Source organism: Orcinus orca, chromosome 9 (genome assembly GCF_937001465.1).
Source record: "Orcinus orca chromosome 9, mOrcOrc1.1, whole genome shotgun sequence".
Lineage (NCBI taxonomy): Eukaryota > Metazoa > Chordata > Mammalia > Artiodactyla > Delphinidae > Orcinus > Orcinus orca.
In genome coordinates this window covers 37,393,303-37,407,443 of record NC_064567.1, presented here as the reverse complement: position 1 = coordinate 37,407,443, position 14,141 = coordinate 37,393,303, and the positions used below count along the sequence as shown (strand labels likewise).

The following is a 14,141-nucleotide window of genomic DNA, read 5'->3' as shown; positions in this document are numbered from 1 at the left end:
GTTACCATACTGTCCTCAAGGTTCATCCATCTGCAGCATGTGTCAGAATTTCCTGCCTCTTTAAGACTGAATAAAATTCCACTGTGTGCATATACCACATTTTGTTTATCCATTCATCCGCCCATGGACACTTGGGTTGCTCCCACCTTCTGGCTATTTTGAATAGTGCTGCTATGAACATGGGTCTTCGAGATCTTGCTTTAAATTCTTTAGGGCATATACCCAGAAGTGGAACTGTTGGATCATATGGAAACATTTTCATTTTTTTGAGGAACTGCCTTCCAAAGCACCTGTAGCATTTTACATTCTCACTAAGAGTGCACAAATTTTCCAATTTCTCCACATCCTCACCAACACTTGTTAATTTCTATGTTTTTTAATAATAGCCATCCTAACAAGCGTGCATTTCCCTAATGATTAATGATTTTGAGCTTCTCATGTGCTTATCAGCCATTTATATATCTTCTTTGAAGAAATGTTTCTTCAGGTCCTTTGCTCAATTTTTAATTGGACTGTTTGTGCTTGTTGTTGTGTTGTAAGAATTTTTATATACTCTGGATATTAACCCCTCATCAGATATATGAACCAGAGCTCTTTTTTTTTTTTTTGCTCTTTTTTTTTTTTTTGCAGTACACGGGCCTCTCACTGTTGTGGCCTCTCCCATTGCGGAGCACAGGCTCCGGACGCGCAGGCTCAGCGGCCATGGCTCACGGGCCCAGCCGCTCCGCGGCATGTGGGATCTTCCCAGACCGGGACACGAACCCGTGTCCCCTGCATCGGCAGGTGGACTCTCAACCACTGCGCCACCAGGGAAGCCCCAGAGCTCTTTTTTAATTCACTTTTCTATTCCCTAATTTTTCAGAGTTGGCTATAAGTATTACAGAAATATATTTTGAGTCGAAGATGTTTCTTCCTTTTTTAGGTTTTTTTTTGGAGGGGGTCGGGGGGTATAATACAAAATTCAGGATATCCAAAAAGGGGTATACAGTGGAAAATGAAACTCCTTCCCATCCCTGTTATCCAGCCACCAAGTTTCAACCCCCAGAGGCATTTTCCATTTTCTTATAATTCCCTCCAGAGATACTCTGTGCATATACAAGAAAATACATATCTTAATTTAGTCTCCTCCAAAATAACCTACTAATACCCAGTGTTCTGTACCTTGCCTTTTTGACTTAATAATTATTCCATTGCAGTGTACATAAATTGCTTTATTCTTTTTAACAACTACGAAATATTTCACTACATGTACCATAATTTATTTATCCAGTCCCCTAAGGATGAGCACTTGTTTCCAATTGCTGCCAAGAATATCCTTAAATATACATTATTTCATGTAAGTACAAGATTTGTGGGTTAAATTCTGGTAGGGGGATCAAATGATATGTGTATTTTAAGTTTTGATAACTATTTCTAAATTGGTCTCAACAAAAACTACAAAAATTCCTACATCCATTAGCAATAATGACATTGCCTATTTTCCCATACCCTTAGTAATACCTCATGTGTTCAAAATTTGTTTCTTTACCAATTTGATAGGTTGAAAAATGAGTATTCACTTAAGTTTTATTTTGCATTTCTCTTTTATGAACTGCCTTTCATATCCTTTCATATCTTTGTCCATTTTTCTGATTGTTGGTCTTTTTCCCAGAGTTGTTATTTTCAATATATTTATGAATTAGCCCTTTTCCTACAGTATGAATTTTCCAATTATATGAATTAATATATTTATGAAATTAGCCCTTTTCCTATGATATGAATTGCAAATCATCCTAGTTTGCCTTTGCTTTTTTTTTTTTAAAAAATAAATTTATTTATTTATTTTTGGCTGTGTCAGGTCTTCGTTGCTGTGCAAGGGCTTTCTATAGTTGCGGCGAGCGGGGGCCACTCTTCATCGCGGTGTGTGGGTGTCTCACTGTCACGGCCTCTCGTTGCGGAGCACAGCCTCCAGAAGCACAGGCTCAGTAGCTGTGGCTCACGGGCCTAGTTGCTCCGTGGCATGTGGGACCTTCCCAGACCAGGGCTCGAACCCGTGCCCTCTGCATTGGCAGGTAGACTCTCAACCACTGCGCCACCAGGGAAGCCCTGCCTTTGCTTTTTGATATAGTTTTTTTAATCTGTTTTTGGCAGTGCAGAATTTTAATATAGTCAAGTTTCACTATTCTTCTCTTTTATGGTTTCTATGCATTTCTTACTTTCTATTCCCACAATTATCATAGTGAAAATCCTCACTACGTTGTAGTAAATTACAGCTTCCCAACTGGTCTACTTTTCATTACTCCCTCTACCTTCCAACTGATCCTATACACTTGTCAGATTAATCCTCTTAAAATACTGTACATTAGTAGAGACACAAAAAGTTGAGATTACAATATAATAAAGATATCAACTGTCCTGACAGGAAATGACTATTACAGTTTTGTCTTGTATTAATTAAGCTCTCTTGAGCATTCTCAAACTCAGAAGTGTAAAGTTTTCTATAATTTTAATTCATTAGAATGTCACTGATCACAGGTCTACGTATTATAAAAGAGGGGGACATTCTGATTGAAAACTAGGATTATATTCAATACACCAACTGCCTCAGGATTTCAACTTCACAGGACTATTTTTATGCTCTTCCCCCAGAATCTCTCTACCAAACTCTACCCTGCCCTAGTGGCTTCAACCACACAGAGTCTGGTCATAAGAGCTTTAGAATCCAGGTTTTTCTCACCATAAACAGGAAATAATGTGTCTCTAACTCTATACAGAATGTGACACTATAATTCATGCTTTTGGAAGAAGGACAACATTTCAAGCTGACAGCTAGGTAATAAATATGATTAGGAGCCAAGCACGCAAGCAGAATATCCCAAAATGTACACCTTTCATAAGAAGACACAAGCAGGCTTAATCAGTAAGACAAATTCAGATTAAAAAAATGCAGTTCCCCCCCCACGCCCCGCCCCCAGGCACAGATAAATAAGCATCTTTTCAGAAGTACTACCTTCTTAACCCCAAATCATTATTTCCCTTGAGGACTCTTCTACAAAACTAAAAAAAAAAGAAAAAAAAAATTTAAGTTGGAGACAGTAACCAAGTATGACTCATTAACCAAATAATTCTTCACATTTCTTTGTAATGAGTTAAAATTTACATAGGTTTCAAATAAACAGCTTACATACACAGTCCTCAAAATTAACCAATGAAGTACACTTTAATCTCCATTTTCCCAAAAGGAAAATGAAACTCAGAGACCAAAAGTTCATGTTCACATAGCTGATAGTAGACCTAGCACTTGAATAAAAAGTCTTCATAACCCCATTCCATATTTTTGTCACTATACATCACCACTTTAATGTCTAGAAATTTACATTTAATGCCTATTTTTTAATTTCAAAATAATAGTTTTAATAAAATGTTTAGAGTATTAACGTCATGCAGCCATATACACCAGATATGCCTCAAACTATTAATCTTCTAATGTGTTTTCATAACCCATTTGTTCAGATTATAGTACTTCTCTTACCCATAAAAAATAGACTCATTAAAAACACAAGCTAATTAGTTTATAAAGTGCTTCAAACTACTTTTAGATAATAACACTAAATTGTTAATAGTTAACAAACCAAATAATAGGTATTTAGTATCTTAATCTGACACTAATAAAACTCTTATTAAAGTAACTATTAAACAAATAAGCTCTTGGAAAAATACCAAAATGCTTAGTAAATAATCTGCTACCACAGGCAAACTAAAAATTCAGGCATACATATATGTGTGTGTGTGTGTGTGTGTGTGTGTGTGTGTGTGTGTGTATTCCAAGTACATGATATTCTGGAAAAGGCAAAACTATGCAGACAGTAAAAAGATCTGTGGTTGCCAAGGATTAGGAAAGACTGATGAATGGGTAGAGCACAATGGATCTCTAGAGCAGTGAAACTACTCTGTATGATACTATAATGGTGAATCCATGACATTACACATTTGTCCAAACCCACAGAACGTACACACCAAGAGTGAACCCTAGGGGCTTCCCTGGTGGCGCAGTGGTTGAGAATCTGCCTGCCAATGCAGGGGACACAGGTTCGAGCCCTGGTCTGGGAAGATCCCACATGCCGCGGAGCAACTAGGCCCATAAGCCACAACTACTGAGCCTGCGCGTCTGGAGCCTGTGCTCCGCAACAAGAGAGGCCGCGATAGTGAGAGGCCCACGCACCGCGATGAAGAGTGGGCCCCGCTTGCCGCAACTAGAGAAAGCCCTCACACAGAAACGAAGACCCAACACAGCCAAAAATTAAAACAATAAATAAATAAATTTAAATTATAAAAAAAAAAGAGCGAACCCTAATGTAAACTATGAGCATTAGGCATAATGATGTGTCAATGTAGGTTTATCAATTGTAATAAATGTACCATTCTGGGAAGTAATGTTGATAATGGGAGATGCTCTGCAAGTGTAGGGGTGGAGAGCGTGTGGGAAATCTCTGTACCTTCCACTCAATTTTGCTGTAAACCTAAAACTACTCCAAAAAATAAAGTATATTTTAAAAATTAAGGTAAATTATCTGTGGCAACTCTAATCTGTTCAATCATTGCTTCAGAGGTGCACTTTCACCTGTTTAGAAAAGAACACCCTTGGCCATCAACCCTAACCTTCAGAGACATTCTGCCTCACACACCCACCACTCCTCCCAATCCTGCTCTGCCCCTCGTAGCCTGCTCAGCATCTAACATGACATTGGTAGACTAAGTCCAAAGACACGGAGAAAATTAAGTATAGACAACAGATGCAGAAGGAAGGTAGTGGCTAAGAAGGTAAAGAATTCCGAAAGAGGGAAATCTGCAGAAAAATCCACAAGAGAGCACAGAAAGGAGAAAACAATCCTGAGATGCTCTGAACTTACTGGTCTACATAATGCGAAAATCATATGAAATTAAATTGTCCTAAAATACAAAACATGATATTACAAGCATTTCCCTTCTTTAAAAAATGTCTTTGCTGAACATGATTCCAAAACTAGAACTTGATAATGTGTTTAAAATGTGTCCTCCGGCCACAAGCAAGATGATTTTTCAAAAGTTGACCGTAAATGCTATAAACATTTTTCAACAGAAAGATATATAAAAGTGTGTGTGTCAAAGTGCCATTACAAAGACCTGGCTCTCAGAATAAAGTTTTGGATAAAATTGCAAAATTTTAATTTTTATGATATATTACATGGAAGAAAGACGTACATTTTTATCTTCTAGGTATTTTTAATCTCAGACGTCAGAAACACGCTATGAGTTACCAAACTGAGCAGGAGTTCACTGAGATCTTGAAACAGTCACACGGAACCACTGCGGGGGGTGTGTGTGCTTGTTTGCTCTGTTCATCAACAACGAGGCAGGGCTAAGCGCTGGCAGACCCAAACACCTGAGTCATTTGGGAGAGGCTAAGGACTCCAGTGGCAAAACAGGGACCCATAAGACAGGCTTAAGAATGGTTCTGGCAGGAGTCACCACCATCACCACCACCACCACCTGAGCAAAAATCAACCTTCTGTATCTAAAGTTTCAGGGGAGGCACAAAGGCTGGAGTTTCACCAGGGATCCAACTCAGTTCAGTAAATACCAAGTAAGCACCAACAAAGTACCCAGCGCTAGGGTAAAGGTGCTGGGGGACACTGAAGAGAACTTGGTCTCTTGGTATGGGACTCTGGGGAAGCCTGAGTGAGGACAGCTCGTGGAGAGGAACCAACTTGCCAGCACCCGACTTGCCAGCCACTATGGAAGTGAATCTTTTAGCCCCAGGCACACCTTCCACTAACTGCACCTCCACCTGGTATCTGCTGACAACCTCACGGGACCCTGAGCCAGAACCACCTGAATTGCAGACCCATAGCAACCATGAGATAATAAACGATTACTGTTGTTTTCAGCCACAAAGTTTTCGATATGGTACAAAGCAACAGCGAACAAATGCATCCAGATTTTACATGAAAGGCTCAGAGAGGCTAACTTACCTACTACCACATAGGAGTTAGCACTTAAACCACGTCGGGAACCTAGTCTCTAGGCTTTAGATTCAGTTTCCTTGTCATTAAGTGACACCACTTCTCAAGTAAAATAAGTTATAATACTGTAAGAATGATCATTTCTATATGATTACACGACCGGCACTAACACACCAGGCTTTCCACAGCACAGAGATACAGCACATGTCGCCGCATACTTAACAGACATGATGAGACCTGCAATATAATTGAATTTGTGACTCTTCATGGTACTTTTTGGGGTTTTTACTATCTTCTGAAAGAATTCTGGTTTTTTTTTAAGTGTACAGATTTTGAAAATAAAAACCTAACATATTTATAGCATGTTAATACTGAACAATTATATTATTGACATTGAGGATATTTATACACTTTACAACCTTAATCACAATAAACATTTGTGTAATTTTAAACAGAATTAATATGTCACACTACGAAAAGTTCCACTGCTCATTGTTTCTTTAAGGATTTGCTTTTTTGCTTTAAGTCTTCAACTTTTAGCATTACACAAACATAGTAAAATATAGTATCAAAATGCTCATGATGGTGAAATCTTAAGTCCCATCCATAAAATGGTTACTATCTTGCAGGACAAGGTGGCTAGCTCTTAGTCTGTCTACTCCTAGAGAAAGTCAATGGAACATTTCACTGTTACAGCCACATCTGCATGTAAATGTAACTTAACTAAGGACACATTATTATTAAAAGGAATTGCAAGAATTCAACCTACAATTTTTTAGCTCCAAACCTGACACTTTTCTTCTGTACCATGTTTTAGCCAGTGGTTCTCTACTCTGAATGCTTAGGGCACTTTGAAAATTACCCATACCTGGACATCATCCCCCAGAAATTCTGATTTAATTGCTTTGGTCTGTTTTAGCCATCTAATATATAATAAACCAGTACTGATAAATTCACAGAAAGTTTATGCCACAAAGGGAGAAACTGTGGATATCCCTACATGTTAGCTAAAACATCCTTATCCCCTAAGACAAAGATACCTTGCAATAAAGGAAGCAGAACAAGGAAGAAGAGATGGGAAACTCAAACCCATTCTGCTGCTTTCATGGAGCCACCAAGGAATATTTTATTCCCCTGATTCCTCTCCCTGAACCCCATCACCCCACACCTTAACTCCACTGCAAGCTTTAAATCAAGCATCACCTCCTCCATGAAGCCTTCAGGATCACACAAAATAAGCCCATTTTTCGGCATCCATCTTACCCTGAACTCTACCTCTAAATAACACATACTGCACAAGGCATTTATTTACACATCCATTTCTCTTACTGGCCTGAGGGCTCCTTAACGGTAGGGTCCCTATATTATTCATCCTTCCCATCTTATATATCTTTGTATCCAGAGCCTTGAAGATAGATAGTAGATATTAAAAAGTATTTGCTGAATTGTATGGTTTTTGTTTTTGTTTTTTTATGTTTGGTATGGTTATTTCCGCCTTGGCCTCCTAGTAGACACTCTTCTGAAATTTTTCAACTTCTCATAATGTATGCAAAAAGGCCAGACATGTTGAGAGCAAGACAGCAGTGGAACCCTAGGCCAAGAAAGAATAGGATAAATGGGGTAAAATGAGATACCCGAAGGTAAGATCAGGTATGAATTTTTTTTTAAGCAAGAGATTAGGCAAAGGGACAACTTGATTTTCATTCACAAGAAGGTGTGACTAAGAACACTGATTACAGGCAACCATATTTTCGTATTTTCGACAGAGCTTTTAAAATTCTGAACTGAAGACCAATGAAGCCAGAAGCTCTGAGAAAGAACCCAGGCCTATCAACTCTAGCCCCACTCCCTCCCCTCCTGTTTACCCCTTCACCCAGGGCAATTTACTCTGCCCAGAACCTGAAAAGTTTTGCTTTCTCTTTTCTCCCAGCCTCTCTGGCCACTCTGCTTCAGCATCCTTACATCTTTCTTTTTCTTGGTTTGTCCCTAAAATGTGAATATCCTCTAGGACTTACTTTCAGCCTTTTTCTCTTCTCTTTCTATGCAGTTCCTCTGAGCACTTTTACCCTTACCCATGCCTTCAACCACTCTCCATGTGGCAAGCACTCAGAAATCTGTATCTCCAGCCTCCCCAGCTCTTGTGATGCTCCAAGACCTTATCAACTGCCCCCTAGATGCCTCCAACTCACCAATGACATGCCCCACAAGCACATTAAACACAACGTGTCCAAATCTGAACTATCACCTTCCCCCTCAGATCTGCTTCCTCTTCTCTTTTCCCTCCCACTACCCAGAAACCTGGCAGGCATTCTAGTCAGCCTCACTCTCCCATTCCCTTCACATTCAAACAGTCGCAAAGACCAGCCAGCTCTCCCTCCTGCTAGATATTCTCCTACACATTCTCACTTCTGAGCACCCCTACTACTTCTGCCTTTGTGCTCTCAACCTCCTATCATCCACAGTAATTGCACTGTCCACTCCGGCCCCCAATCCTACCCCATCCCCACCCCACTGGACCCCAATCTACCCAGCACACTGCTTTCAGGGTGATCTTTCGGGCCATTCACATTTCTTCAGTGGCTCACTACAACACATGGGATGGGAAATGCGCCCTGAATTAGCTTTCTACTTTCATCTCCTTTCACTCCTGACTTTGCCCTTCACACTCTAATATAATGACCTGCCTACAGTTCCCAGAACACACTGTGCTCTCATAATACCACACGACTATTCATGTTATTAGCTCCACCTGGAAATGCTCTGTGCTGCTTGTCACCCTGCCCAATCCTACTCAGCTGTCAAGACTCGGCTCAAACACAACCACGGCTAAAGCCCTTCTCTGGCATTCCTGTCAGGGATCAAGAGCTTCTGCTAGGCTTGTTTTGCATGTGTAGGTATCTCCATTAGAGCAAATAGCACACAATATTTGAACTGTTGGTCAAGATGTCCACTGCCCTATAGACTGTAAGCTCCTTGGTCAAGGAAAGTAACTTTTCAACTTTCTATCCTCAGCACTAGTTCAATGCACACAGCATACAGAAAATTTTAAAAAGGAATTAATGTATGAACTGTAGGCCAATGAAAGGAAAAAAGATCAACAGGACTTTAAGTATAGAAAAAGAATCCAGATCTTAAGGAAGTACAGACATCTATTATTAAGTCCCACCCATTAAAAAAATAGAAACATATGGTTATTAACATAGTACAAAGGTGACAAAGAGAAAATCTGTCATTGGACTAAGCAGGCAATAAGGAGCTAAGAGTCTCCAAGGGAGCAGCTGACAAAAGATTAGCAGAAAGGTCAGAGATAAAGGTGGTTCTTTCTCTGAGTCAAGTAATTCATCAACCTGAGTCCATGGACTAAGCAAAACACTAGCACCTTCCTCTCTCAGTTCACCACTCCTCCCCTTTGTCATGATTCTCCATACCCCTTTCCCAGCCCCACTACCAAGTCCCAGCTTCAGTGGGTAATTCCCTTCAACTGGAGCCACAAGCCTGGGATATAAGAGAGGGGAAGTCTTTGTTCTCGTGGCCAGGACCTAGAGGAAAGAAAATGAAAGTGCTATTTACTGAGAACCTATTTCGTACCAGGCATTGTGCTACTTTAAGAACACTCACTGGGACTTCCCTGCAGTCCAGTGGTTAAGACTCCATGCTTCCACAGCAGGGGGTATGGGTTCTATCCCTGGTCAGGGAACTAAGATCCTGCATTTCCGAGGTGAGGCCAAAAAAAAACACTCCCTAAATCTCACAGTAATCATTTATAATTAGTACCCCATTTTACAGATGGGAAATTTGTGTCCAAGGTCACACAACAATGACAGAGCTGGCCCAAGAACCCAGGAATATTTCTCCAGAGTATTTCTACACCCCTGACCACCTCAAAATGGAGAGATGTGGTCCAGCCATTCTAGGTTGCAACTCAGAATACATTATTCTCCAAAACACTATTATAAGTGTTGGTTACAGTCTATAGTATCACTAATACACAAAGGCACACAATGAGTTAGGAAAGCTTTGGGGTCCTGGCCTGGAAATCTAAATGCTATTTGTTATTTTATTTGTTCAACATGACAAACAAAAGTGGTCTTGAAAATTTGAGGAATACAAGGAGTTCTTAAGTGAGGCTTTTCCTTAAGAATATTGTCTTCCACAAAAAATCACCAAGGATAGAAACTATTTCACATTGTTAACTTGTAAGAACCATGACACTAGAAGACACCTGTGGGAAATATGCTTATCTGACCAGGTGCTCATTTACAGTGTGCTGTCATTTGAATAAAACATCATACTAAATCCTACAGACTGCAGCTTATGATAGAAATGCCACAAACTACAGCAGTACAGCTGATTGCCTGTAATCTACTGACAAAATGTAGTCTTTAGCAAAGTGAAGCCAGATGTCTGGTGTGAAATCAGATGTCTGTGGACTTGTCTTTCTTGGCTTCCAGAACAGTATTAGCTACACTAAATACACAGCTTAGCTGTATATTAAACCCACGACTTGGCAAAATCATGACAGTTTGGACATGAAGCATCAGAATTTTTATTGTAATTCTTATAAACCAAAGACATTTCTGAAATAAAAATCCTAACTTTAAACACTCAGCTAAATGTGGTAGTATGTCTTTCTCACTGTGGGAACAGCGTCAGAGCTTTTTAAACACATTATGGAAACCCTTCCCCTTCACTTTTCAAGCTGACACTCTTTCCGCTGTGGAATGATCTGATAGAGGGAATCAGGTGTCAGTCCTTGTCCCAGAAATTCTAGGATCAGACAGAAAAGGTGATCACCTGTGAAAATGCAAATACCCAGGAAGCTTAGCACCTTTAGGAAAGTAAGTACTAGAATGCTTTCCACAATCACAAGCAAGATCAAAAGAAAGTGGGTGACCCGATAGAGAAACAGGAAGGGAAGTTAACAGTATCTGTGTACCAGGCACTGTTTTTACACTTTCTTTTTAATATACTCATTGTTCTGTCTTGATAGATGAGAAGTTAGGGGTAAAGAAGTTTTAACTGGCCTACAGTCGCAGAGCTAATATAAGAAGAGTCAGGATTCACATCCATGTCTGAAAGACTATAAAAGGCATGCTACTTCCACACAGGATTTGGAGTGGAACAAAGAGCAGAGGTAAATAGCCAAGAATATGAAGGTAAAAGGCAGAAACCTACCATTTTTACCCAGCAGTGGTCGTCTGAGACTGATTTCAGATGAGACTCACATTCTACCTTTTATAACCTTGCAAGATTTAATTTTAAGTAACTTTTTTTTACCTTATATAACTTTTGTAACCAAAAAAAGACAACTTGTTTCACTTCAATTTAAAAAAAAAAAGAGGTTATGAGAATTCCCTGGCAGTCCAGTGGTTAGGACTCAGCACTTCTGCTGCCGGGGGCCTGGGGTTCAATCCCTGGTCAGCGAACTAAGACCCCACAAGCCACTCAGCACGGTCAAAAAAAAAAAATTGGGATTGACATATACACACTACTATATATAAAACAGATAACTAATAAGGACCTACTGTATAGCACAGGGAACTCTTAATACTCTGTAATGACCTATATGGGAAAAGAATCTAAAAAAAAAGTGGATATATGTATAACTGATTCACTTTGCTGTACAGCAAAAATTAACACATTTTAAATCAACTATACTCCAATAAAAATTAAATTACAAAAATAAATTTAAAAATTAAAAGAAACAAAAAAAAGTGAGGCTAAATGTAAAGAAACCCACACAAGTGCACAGCCTACTTTAGCATTTATTTTCCTAAGTGCATCATCCTTAACATTGTCCATGCTTTCTAATCGTAGGTCATTTTTCTGGAACAATTCAAAAAATTATCCTCATCTAATTATAATGCTGGTTCAATACATTTATTACACTGGAAAATGACTATAACTTTACTACAGGACACAAATCACCATGGTCAGTCATCCTTGAAAGTTCATTTCTAAAAGTATCAGTAAGGCAGGAAATAACGCTGTTCTCCCACACCACTGCAACCACCATCAGCAGTACAGTGAATGTCTTCTACATTAACACTTAACTATTCAGAAAAACCACAGAAAACCAGTAAAAGGCCTGCCCCCAAATGGTCATCTCCAACAGTCTCCTCATTCTCACCACCTTACTCACATCAAAGTGCTCAGCACTCTGGTAAAATAAAAATATCTATTGAATCAATAAATGAACCTATCACCAATAAACAACTATTTCCTGTTTTTTTCAGAAATGAAGTTATGTGGCCATCTGCCAGTTGAGCACACACAAATAATAAAGATTCAGGACACAGGCAGCCAATGTCAAGATGCCATGGAGGGCAATTCCAGTTTTCCTGTGTAAGTATCCAAGAATGTGATTTACAAAATCCTTGCCTGTGGCTTACCTGAGTTTTAACTAATTCAAAACATTTCTTTATATGGGACACAGAGGATGCATAAGGTGTTTCCAAACTTCTGAGAGCAGTTGTGTCTCATTTCACTAATACTAGGGGTGGGAGGGATCATGGAAAAGTTCCAGAGAAGAACCGTTAAAAGAGCCCACACTGAAAAATCACAGCAAACCTTCAAAGACTTCAATATGCTGTTTGGCAACGTTTCAGAAGTGAAGAGAATGCTGGTGAGGAGGGATCAAAGGGAAAGTCAAGAAGAAAACGCCCAGTCTGGTCATTTCTCCCTCCCAAAATACCTTTCTCTATGAGCTTAAGAGAAGATCCCAAAAGAACTTCAACACTTGTAACACTGTTATTAACTTTATGCTTTGGAGTCCTAAAGGATTTTTACAGGAGTCCCCTTTTAAAATGTAAAGATCCTTGGAGGGGTTCCTGTTCATTATCAAGGACAGCCATGATGCTTTAATTTCACAGTCTCAGAGATTATTCCAAGTTAGCTAAGAGATGGGGGCCTGAGGCAGACAACTACAGGACAACTACAAGACAGACAACTACCGAGAGGTGAAGGGTAATGACAGTTTTCTGCCAGGTCAAGTGGCTAAAAGGGACCTATGCCAGCTGTCAAAGTCCCAGCCAACTTACGGACTCCAAAACACCTGAAAATAAAAACCTCTTCGACTTGGAGCCTGTGACCCTTGAAGGTGGGCCTTAGGTTCCTGCTGAAAACGTACAATTTGGCCCCAAGATCCAAGGGCAGTTCTGGATCTAGTCCTTCTCTCTCTGGCTCGCTCTCTTTCAGGATAAAGTCCTAGCTCCTTCCACCCCTAACCATTCCTTACTTACCCTTTCTCCCGTTCCTCCTCGGTGAGAAGGGGTAAGTGGTTACTTTGTGCCCTCGCCCAATTTGGCCAAAACCCTAAAAGTAAAAATGACAGAGACAAACACGTGTTTTAAAACCCTGACATTCAAGCCTCTGGAACTCCCACCACTCGCCCAACGTGTCCAGACAGAAGGCAGCGCGTCTCCACAGCGCTCCCTCTCGGCCAGGACTTGGGCCGGAGTTGTCCCCTCTGGTGGGGGGCACGAAGAGAGGGCGCGACCTGGGGGCGCCTGGCCAGCGGGGAGGAGCGCGTCGGCTCCAGGCCTGGCGTCCCGGCCTCTGAGCTCCGGTTTCCGACCCGCGCTAGCGGAAGGAGGAGGGGTCCGGGGTTGGCCGCCCCGCGGGGGCCTCAGATAAACACGCGCCCGCACACATGCTCGCGGTCACCACAGGACTCGCGGCCAAGCAGCCCTCCGCCTCCCAGCAACACTCGTCCCCTCTGGGGCTAACTCCGGGCTGAGGGGCCCAAACCCTGGGGGCCACCAAGGGTCGGCAGCGGCACCCCACCTGCCCACCCCAGCCAACCTCACGGCCCCCTACCTGCCCCCAAACCCCCGCCCTCCGCACCCGCTGCGCAGCTCTGCCCAAGAGAAGTCCCCGCGTGGGTTCCGCCCTCCGCCGGCGGCAAGCTCCGCCCCCGCCCCCGCCCCCGGAGCGCGGGAGCTTCGCGAAGCTCCGCCCCCAGCGGTAAAGCTGTACTTCCGAACGCCTGCGCGGGATAGGCCCAAAACCCGGCCTGGATCTGAAACGGATCAAAAACAACCCTTGCCTAGCAGGCTATTATTGACCATTTGCCCTGAGCTCAGCGCTGTACTAATGGCTGAGAGAGGGCAACAAAGAGTTGAAAATCTGTGAGACTGTGACTTCATCCTCTCCCCTTGT

At 41.3% G+C, this 14,141-nt stretch overlaps 1 protein-coding gene across 2 annotated transcripts in view; it reads right to left on the bottom strand.

Annotated features, from left to right (window-relative positions):
* IMMP2L (inner mitochondrial membrane peptidase subunit 2) overlaps positions 1–13,899 on the bottom strand; it is a 910,414-nt gene extending 896,515 nt beyond the window's left edge. For both annotated transcript variants that reach the window (XM_004269889.3, XM_033428267.2), the window contains exons 1-2: positions 13,827–13,899; positions 13,223–13,295 (exon numbers count right to left, since the gene is read on the bottom strand). The gene's annotated coding sequence lies outside the window, so the exon portion shown is untranslated. The remainder of the gene's footprint in view (positions 1–13,222; positions 13,296–13,826) is intronic.
* Positions 13,900–14,141: the final 242 nt, after the last annotated feature.